General features: G+C 41.4%; 18 non-coding genes and 5 pseudogenes across 18 annotated transcripts in view; all 23 read right to left on the bottom strand.

Moving 5' to 3' along the window:
* The window catches only part of LOC134889073 (5S ribosomal RNA), a 119-nt pseudogene extending 7 nt beyond the window's left edge, over window positions 1-112 (bottom strand).
* Window positions 113-219: 107 nt separating this feature from the next.
* On the bottom strand, window positions 220-338 carry LOC135065498 (5S ribosomal RNA). Its single transcript, XR_010251778.1, has one exon. It is a non-coding gene; the product is annotated as a 5S ribosomal RNA (ribosomal RNA).
* A 107-nt stretch (window positions 339-445) lies between these two features.
* Window positions 446-564, bottom strand: LOC134894735 (5S ribosomal RNA; annotated as a pseudogene).
* A 107-nt stretch (window positions 565-671) lies between these two features.
* Window positions 672-790, bottom strand: LOC134901535 (5S ribosomal RNA). The gene has a single exon (XR_010175025.1). It is a non-coding gene; the product is annotated as a 5S ribosomal RNA (ribosomal RNA).
* A 111-nt stretch (window positions 791-901) lies between these two features.
* Window positions 902-1020, bottom strand: LOC135063462 (5S ribosomal RNA). The gene has a single exon (XR_010249793.1). It is a non-coding gene; the product is annotated as a 5S ribosomal RNA (ribosomal RNA).
* Window positions 1021-1127: 107 nt separating this feature from the next.
* Window positions 1128-1246, bottom strand: LOC134888989 (5S ribosomal RNA; annotated as a pseudogene).
* Window positions 1247-1353: 107 nt separating this feature from the next.
* On the bottom strand, window positions 1354-1472 carry LOC135064789 (5S ribosomal RNA). Its single transcript, XR_010251090.1, has one exon. It is a non-coding gene; the product is annotated as a 5S ribosomal RNA (ribosomal RNA).
* A 107-nt stretch (window positions 1473-1579) lies between these two features.
* LOC135063451 (5S ribosomal RNA) lies at window positions 1580-1698 on the bottom strand. Its single transcript, XR_010249782.1, has one exon. It is a non-coding gene; the product is annotated as a 5S ribosomal RNA (ribosomal RNA).
* Window positions 1699-1805: 107 nt separating this feature from the next.
* LOC135062046 (5S ribosomal RNA) lies at window positions 1806-1924 on the bottom strand. The gene has a single exon (XR_010248407.1). It is a non-coding gene; the product is annotated as a 5S ribosomal RNA (ribosomal RNA).
* A 111-nt stretch (window positions 1925-2035) lies between these two features.
* LOC135065526 (5S ribosomal RNA) lies at window positions 2036-2154 on the bottom strand. The gene has a single exon (XR_010251806.1). It is a non-coding gene; the product is annotated as a 5S ribosomal RNA (ribosomal RNA).
* A 107-nt stretch (window positions 2155-2261) lies between these two features.
* Window positions 2262-2380, bottom strand: LOC135062537 (5S ribosomal RNA). Its single transcript, XR_010248884.1, has one exon. It is a non-coding gene; the product is annotated as a 5S ribosomal RNA (ribosomal RNA).
* A 107-nt stretch (window positions 2381-2487) lies between these two features.
* Window positions 2488-2606, bottom strand: LOC135063439 (5S ribosomal RNA). Its single transcript, XR_010249771.1, has one exon. It is a non-coding gene; the product is annotated as a 5S ribosomal RNA (ribosomal RNA).
* Window positions 2607-2713: 107 nt separating this feature from the next.
* LOC135061738 (5S ribosomal RNA) lies at window positions 2714-2832 on the bottom strand. The gene has a single exon (XR_010248111.1). It is a non-coding gene; the product is annotated as a 5S ribosomal RNA (ribosomal RNA).
* A 107-nt stretch (window positions 2833-2939) lies between these two features.
* LOC135063427 (5S ribosomal RNA) lies at window positions 2940-3058 on the bottom strand. The gene has a single exon (XR_010249759.1). It is a non-coding gene; the product is annotated as a 5S ribosomal RNA (ribosomal RNA).
* Window positions 3059-3165: 107 nt separating this feature from the next.
* On the bottom strand, window positions 3166-3284 carry LOC135066004 (5S ribosomal RNA). Its single transcript, XR_010252267.1, has one exon. It is a non-coding gene; the product is annotated as a 5S ribosomal RNA (ribosomal RNA).
* A 107-nt stretch (window positions 3285-3391) lies between these two features.
* Window positions 3392-3510, bottom strand: LOC135064788 (5S ribosomal RNA). Its single transcript, XR_010251089.1, has one exon. It is a non-coding gene; the product is annotated as a 5S ribosomal RNA (ribosomal RNA).
* Window positions 3511-3617: 107 nt separating this feature from the next.
* On the bottom strand, window positions 3618-3736 carry LOC134884372 (5S ribosomal RNA). Its single transcript, XR_010168522.1, has one exon. It is a non-coding gene; the product is annotated as a 5S ribosomal RNA (ribosomal RNA).
* A 107-nt stretch (window positions 3737-3843) lies between these two features.
* On the bottom strand, window positions 3844-3962 carry LOC134901156 (5S ribosomal RNA). The gene has a single exon (XR_010174649.1). It is a non-coding gene; the product is annotated as a 5S ribosomal RNA (ribosomal RNA).
* A 107-nt stretch (window positions 3963-4069) lies between these two features.
* On the bottom strand, window positions 4070-4188 carry LOC134889023 (5S ribosomal RNA; annotated as a pseudogene).
* A 107-nt stretch (window positions 4189-4295) lies between these two features.
* Window positions 4296-4414, bottom strand: LOC134886781 (5S ribosomal RNA). The gene has a single exon (XR_010170856.1). It is a non-coding gene; the product is annotated as a 5S ribosomal RNA (ribosomal RNA).
* A 107-nt stretch (window positions 4415-4521) lies between these two features.
* On the bottom strand, window positions 4522-4640 carry LOC134902169 (5S ribosomal RNA). Its single transcript, XR_010175641.1, has one exon. It is a non-coding gene; the product is annotated as a 5S ribosomal RNA (ribosomal RNA).
* Window positions 4641-4747: 107 nt separating this feature from the next.
* LOC134887146 (5S ribosomal RNA) lies at window positions 4748-4866 on the bottom strand (annotated as a pseudogene).
* Window positions 4867-4973: 107 nt separating this feature from the next.
* The window catches only part of LOC135063416 (5S ribosomal RNA), a 119-nt gene continuing 92 nt past the window's right edge, over window positions 4974-5000 (bottom strand). Inside the window, exon 1 of the ribosomal RNA XR_010249748.1 lies at window positions 4974-5000. This exon is cut by the window's right edge and continues 92 nt beyond it. This is a non-coding gene — a ribosomal RNA (5S ribosomal RNA).

Here is a 5000-nt window from a genome sequence, read left to right as displayed (position 1 = left end):
AGTACCTTGTATTCCCAGGTGGTCTCCCATCCAAGTACTGACCAGGCCCAACACTGCTTAGCTTCCAAGATCAGATGAGATTTGGCGTATCCAGCGTGGTGTGGCTGTAGATGAGCTTTGTGGTTTCTGTTTGAACTTTTCTACTTCTAACTACTGGTTCATAAATGAATACGTTTAAAAATGGAATGCATCAACAGAACGGTGTTGGTAGTATAAAAATATCTACAGCACCTTGTATTCCCAGGTGGTCTCCCATCCAAGTACTAACCAGGCCCAAAACTGCTTAGCTTCCAAGATCAGATGAGATTGGGCGTATCCAGTGTGGTGTGGCTGTAGATGAGCATTATTTTTTCTGTTAGAACTTTTCTACTTCTAACTACTGGTTCATAAATGAATACGTTTGAAAATGGAATGCATCAACAGAACGGTGTTGGTAGATTAAAAATATCTACAGCACCTTCTATTCCCAGGTGGTCTCCCATCCAAGTACTAACCAGGCCCAACACTGCTTAGCTTCCTAGATCAGATGAAATTGAGCATATCCAGTGTGGTGTGGCTGTAGAAGAGCTTTATGGTTTCTGTTAGTACTTTTCTACTTCTAACTACTGGTTCATAAATGAATACATTTGAAAATGGAATGCATCAACAGAACGGTGTTGGTAGTATAAAAATATCTACAGCACCTTGTATTCCCAGGTGGTCTCCCATCCAAGTACTAACCAGGCCCAACACTGCTTAGCTTCCAAGATCAGATGTGATTGGGCGTATCCAGTGTGGTGTGGCTGTAGATGAACTTTGTGGTTTCTGTTAGAACTTTTCTACTTCTAACTACTGGTTCATAAATGAATACGTTTGAAAATGGAATGCATCAACAGAACGGTGTTGGCAGTATAAAAAAAAATATCTACAGCACCTTGTATTCCCAGGTGGTCTCCCATCCAAGTACTAACCAGGCCCAACACTGCTTAGCTTCCAAGATCAGATGAGATTGGGCGTATCCAGTGTGGTGTGGCTGTAGATGAGCTTAGTGGTTTCTGTTAGAACTTTTCTACTTCTAACTACTGGTTCATAAATGAATACGTTTGAAAATGGAATGCATCAACAGAACGGTGTTGGCAGTTTAAAAATATCTACAGCAACTTGTATTCCCAGGTGGTCTCCCATCCAAGTACTAACCAGGTTCAACACTGCTTAGCTTCCAAGATCAGATGAGATTGGGCGTATCCAGTGTGGTGTGGCTGTAGATGAGCTTAGTGGTTTCTGTTAGAACTTTTCTACTTCTAACTACTGGTTCATAAATGAATACGTTTGAAAATGGAATGCATCAACAGAACGGTGTTGGCAGTATAAAAATATCTACAGCACCTTGTATTCCCAGGTGGTCTCCCATCCAAGTACTAACCAGGCCCAACACTGCTTAGTTTCCAAGATCAGATGAGATTGGGCGTATCCAGTGTGGTGTGGCTGTAGATGAACTTTGTGGTTTCTGTTAGAACTTTTCTACTTCTAACTACTGGTTCATAAATGAATACATTTGAAAAGTAAATGCATCAACAGAACGGTGTTGGCAGTATAAAAATATCTACAGCACCTTGTATTCCCAGGTGGTCTCCCATCCAAGTACTAACCAGGCCCAACACTGCTTAGCTTCCAAGATCAGATGAGATTGGGCGTATCCAGTGTGGTGTGGCTGTAGATGAGCTTTGTGGTTTCTGTTAGAACTTTTCTACTTCTAACTACTGGTTCATAAATGAATACGTTTGAAAATGGAATGCATCAACAGAACGGTGTTGGCAGTATAAAAATATCTACAGCACCTTGTATTCCCAGGTGGTCTCCCATCCAAGTACTAACCAGGCCCAACACTGCTTAGCTTCCAAGATCAGATGTGATTGGGCATATCCAGTGTGGTGTGGCTGTAGATGAACTTTGTGGTTTCTGTTAGAACTTTTCTACTTCTAACTACTGGTTCATAAATGAATACGTTTGAAAATGGAATGCATCAACAGAACGGTGTTGGCAGTATTAAAAAAAATATCTACAGCACCTTGTATTCCCAGGTGGTCTCCCATACAAGTACTGACCAGGCCCAACACTGCTTAGCTTCCAAGATCAGATGAGATTGGGCGTATCCAGTGTGGTGTGGCTGTAGATGAACTTTGTAGTTTCTGTTTGAACTTTTCTACTTCTAACTACTGGTTCATAAATGAATACATTTGAAAAGTAAATGCATCAACAGAACGGTGTTGGCAGTATAAAAATATCTACAGCACCTTGTATTCCCAGGTGGTCTCCCATCCAAGTACTAACCAGGCCCAACACTGCTTAGCTTCCAAGATCAGATGTGATTGGGCGTATCCAGTGTGGTGTTGCTGTAGATGAACTTTCTGGTTTCTGTTAGAACTTTTCTACTTCTAACTACTGGTTCATAAATGAATACGTTTGAAAATGGAATGCATCAACAGAACGGTGTTGGCAGTATAAAAATATCTACAGCACCTTGTATTCCCAGGTGGTCTCCCATCCAAGTACTAACCAGGCCCAACACTGCTTAGCTTCCAAGATCAGATGAGATTGGGCGTATCCAGTGTGGTGTGGCTGTAGATGAGCTTTGTGGTTTCTGTTAGAACTTTTCTACTTCTAACTACTGGTTCATAAATGAATACGTTTGAAAATGGAATGCATCAACAGAACGGTGTTGGCAGTATAAACATATCTACAGCACCTTGTATTCCCAGGTGGTCTCCCATCCAAGTACTAACCAGGCCCAACACTGATTAGCTTCCAAGATCAGATGAGATTGGGCGTATCCAGTGTGGTGTGGCTGTAGATGAGCTTTGTGGTTTCTGTTTGAACTTTTCTACTTCTAACTACTGGTTCATAAATGAATACATTTGAAAATGGAATGCATCAACAGAACGGTGTTGGCAGTATAAAAATATCTACAGCACCTTGTATTCCCAGGTGGTCTCCCATCCAAGTACTAACCAGGCCCAACACTGCTTAGCTTCCAAGATCAGATGAGATTGGGCGTATCCAGTGTGGTGTGGCTGTAGATGAGCTTTGTGGTTTCTGTTAGAACTTTTCTACTTCTAACTACTGGTTCATAAATGAATACGTTTGAAAATGGAATGCATCAACAGAACGGTGTTGGCAGTATAAAAATATCTACAGCACCTTGTATTCCCAGGTGGTCTCCCATCCAAATACTAACCAAGGCCAACACTGCTTAGCTTCCAAGATCAGATGAGATTGGGCGTATCCAGTGTGGTGTGGCTGTAGATGAGCTTTGTGGTTTCTGTTAGAACTTTTCTACTTCTAACTACTGGTTCATAAATGAATACGTTTGAAAATGTTATGCATCAACAGAACGGTGTTGGTAGTATAAAAATATCTACAGCACCTTGTATTCCCAGGTGGTCTCCCATCCAAGTACTAACCAGGCCCAACACTGCTTAGTTTCCAAGATCAGATGAGATTGGGCGTATCCAGTGTGGTGTGGCTGTAGATGAGCTTTATGGTTTCTGTTAGAACTTTTCTACTTCTAACTACTGGTTCATAAATGAATACGTTTGAAAATGGAATGCATCAACAGAACGGTGTTGGTAGTATAAAAATATCTACAGCACCATGTATTCCCAGGTGGTCTCCCATCCAAGTACTAACCAGGCCCAACACTGCTTAGCGTCCTAGATCAGATGAGATTGGGCGTATCCAGTGTGGTGTGGCTGTAGATGAGCTTTGTGGTTTCTGTTAGAACTTTTCTACTTCTAACTACTGGTTCATAAATGAATACGTTTGAAAATGGAATGCATCAACAGAACGGTGTTGGTAGTATAAAAATATCTACAGCACCTTGTATTCCCAGGTGGTCTCCCATCCAAGTACTAATCAGGCCCAACACTGCTTAGCTTCCAAGATCAGATGAGATTGGGCGTATCCAGTGTGGTGTGGCTGTAGATGAGCTTTATGGTTTCTGTTAGAACTTTTCTACTTCTAACTACTGGTTCATAAATGAATACGTTTGAAAATGGAATGCATCAACAGAACGGTGTTGGTAGTATAAAAATATCTACAGCACCTTGTATTCCCAGGTGGTCTCCCATCGAAGTACTAACCAGGCCCAACACTGCTTAGCTTCCTAGATCAGATTAGATTGGGCGTATCCAGTGTGGTGTGGCTGTAGATGAGCTTTGTGGTTTCTGTTTGAACTTTTCTACTTCTAACTACTGGTTCATAAATGAATACATTTGAAAATGGAATGCATACACAGAACGGTGTTGGCAGTATAAAAATATCTACAGCACCTTGTATTCCCAGGTGGTCTCCCATCCAAGTACTAACCAGGCCCAACACTGCTTAGCTAACAAGATCAGATGAGATTGGGCGTATCCAGTGTGGTGTTGCTGTAGATGAACTTTATGGTTTCTGTTAGAACTTTTCTACTTCTAACTACTGGTTCATAAATGAATACGTTTTAAAATGGAATGCATCAACAGAACGGTGTTGGCAGTATAAAAATATCTACAGCACCTTGTATTCCCAGGTGGTCTCCCATCCAAGTACTAACCAAGCCCAACACTGCTTAGCTTCCAAGATCAGATGAGATTGGGCGTATCCAGTGTGGTGTGGCTGTAGATGAACTTTGTGGTTTCTGTTAGAACTTTTCTACTTCTAACTACTGGTTCATAAATGAATACGTTTGAAAATGGAATGCATCAACAGAACGGTGTTGGCAGTATAAAACTATCTACAGCACCTTGTATTCCCAGGTGGTCTCCCATACAAGTACTAACCAGGCCCAACACTGCTTAGCTTCCAAGATCAGATGATATTGGGCGTATCCAGTGTGGTGTGGCTGTAGATGAGCTTTGTGGTTTCTGTTTGAACTTTTCTACTTCTAACTACTGGTTCATAAATGAATACATTTGAAAATTGAATGCATCAACAGAACGGTGTTGGCAGTATAAAAATATCTACAGCACCTTGTATTCCCAGGT

Source organism: Pseudophryne corroboree, chromosome 3 (assembly GCF_028390025.1).
Source record: "Pseudophryne corroboree isolate aPseCor3 chromosome 3, aPseCor3.hap2, whole genome shotgun sequence".
Classification (NCBI taxonomy): domain Eukaryota; kingdom Metazoa; phylum Chordata; class Amphibia; order Anura; family Myobatrachidae; genus Pseudophryne; species Pseudophryne corroboree.
The sequence above is the reverse complement of the archived record's forward strand: the minus strand, read 5'-3'. Positions and strand labels throughout refer to the sequence as shown.